General features: G+C 48.3%; 1 pseudogene; it reads left to right on the forward strand.

The window, feature by feature from the left end:
• LOC101655744 overlaps positions 1-1,646 on the forward strand; it is a 49,334-nt pseudogene extending 47,688 nt beyond the window's left edge.
• Positions 1,647-2,028: the final 382 nt, after the last annotated feature.

Below are 2,028 nucleotides of genomic sequence, written 5' to 3' on the forward strand. Positions count from 1 at the left end.
TAGTCCTAGGTAAGGACAACCACTTTCCAACTATCAAGTCAAGAGGATACTGCTCCCACTGGGTGGGAAGTAGAAGTTGGCCCAAGGTGGGCCACAGAGGAGGAAGAATGAAAACTCAACTAAGTCCCAGGCAATGGGTCAGCACCAAGAGGTGATCTAAGAAAGCAATAAGCAGTCTTAGCAACTAGCAGAGAACATCCCAGATCATGTGCGAAAGGAAGAGACAGGGAAACACTAGAGGATGAGAAATTTCTCTAATTCCAAGACTTGCCTCTACTCTCTATCAGGATGAATAGAAACCCAAGAAGCTTCTGAAGGAAAAAAAGGCAGGGCATCAAGGGGTGCAGAACGATTGTAGGAGCATTTATAGTCCAAGGCCACCTTCCTCCGGAATAGGGTGAAGGGTGCTGAAATCAGGAAGTCCTCTGTCCGGAAATATTTAACAGTAGAACACTAACCAAATGACATCCAGTTTCCAAGAACCTGATAGAGCACTATGAAGTGACAAGATCAGTAACTCCACTGCAGGGGAAAATTAAGTTTTGGGTAAAAAAAAAATAACTGGCCCACATCTCAGCCTAGTCCCGAGTGACACAGTCACCCAGCGGGACTCTCTGCGCCCACCTGTTTCTCAGCATCTGGGTCCCTCTGACTAGATTTCCATCTCCTTCGGACCGGAGCAGTCACCATAGCACGATTCTCAGAGGCACAGTGACTGCCTTCCCTGAAGTTGATGAGCGGGCCGATGCAGAAACCTTTTGAAACGCAATGAGAGGCCTGGGTACCGATGAGGAGACCATCCTGACTCTGCTGACATCCCGCCATAATGCTCAGCGCCAGGTTATCGGTGAGGCCTTTAAAACGTGGTTTGGCCGGGATCTTTCGGATGCCCTGAAATCAGAACTGACTGGAAAATTTGCAAACTTAGTTGTAGCACTGATGACGCCCTCTAAGCGCTACGATGCCTATGAACTGAAGCATGCTCTTAGGGGAGCTGGGACAGATGAAAAAGTACTGACAGCAATTATTGCTTCGAGGACACCTGCAGAACTGAGAGCCATAAAACAAGTTCATGAAGAAGAACACGGCTCCCACCTGGAAGCTGGGCTGGGGGACACGTCAGGGTGCTACCAGAGCATGCTGGCGGTTCTCCTCCAGGCTCGTCGAGACCCTGATACTGGATTGGAGGAAGCCCAGTCGAGCAAGATGCTCAGGTTTTGTTTCAAGCCGGGGAACTCAAATGGGGGACGGATGAAGAAAAGTTTATCACCATCTTCGGAACTCGAAGTGTGTCGCATTTGAGAAGGGTCTTTGACAAATACTTGACCATATCAGGATTTCCAATGGAGGAATCCATTGACCGGGAGTCTTCTGGAAATTGGGAGCAACTTTACTCGCTGTTGTAAAGTCTATTCGAAGAACACCCGCCCACCTGGCAGACACCCTCGACCATGCTATGCAGGGAGCTGAGACCGATGACCGGTACCCTCATCAGAGTGGTGGTTTCCAGGAGTGAGATCCATCTGTTTAACATAAGAATGGAGTTTAGGAAGAATTTTGCCACCTCTCTTTATTCCATGATTAAGGGGGAGACATCCGGGGACTATAAGAAAGCCCTCCTGGTGCTCTGTGGAGGAGATGACTGATGTGTTGAAACCCCTGCTCCCGGCCGGACACCGCTGCCACCACGTCCACCAGCACCTCTAGCTGCACTTCCACATGCTGCTGCTTGACATGCTGCCTGAGCCTGCGGCTAGCCTGCGAATGACCAAAGCTTATATGTGGTAGGTGAACATATCTGTACTTCATTCTGATCTGCAGTAGAGATGCCTCTATCTCTCTGGCAGTTACAGTACCAACACATCCCTAACTTTACTAAGTCTAGAGTCTGGGCCACTTATATTTTACTTTAGGAGCCCAGAATGCTTTTAGTCATTTTGTAAAACCTCATTTATATTAGCTTAACTGTGTTACCTTAACCGGAACCTTAGCCTTGAAATTGTGAAATCTTGGGAGTGTTATTAATCA

This window comes from Echinops telfairi, unplaced genomic scaffold (genome assembly GCF_000313985.2).
Source record: "Echinops telfairi isolate 266 unplaced genomic scaffold, ASM31398v2 ScPeMD7_31;HRSCAF=116, whole genome shotgun sequence".
Taxonomy (NCBI): Eukaryota; Metazoa; Chordata; class Mammalia; order Afrosoricida; family Tenrecidae; genus Echinops; species Echinops telfairi.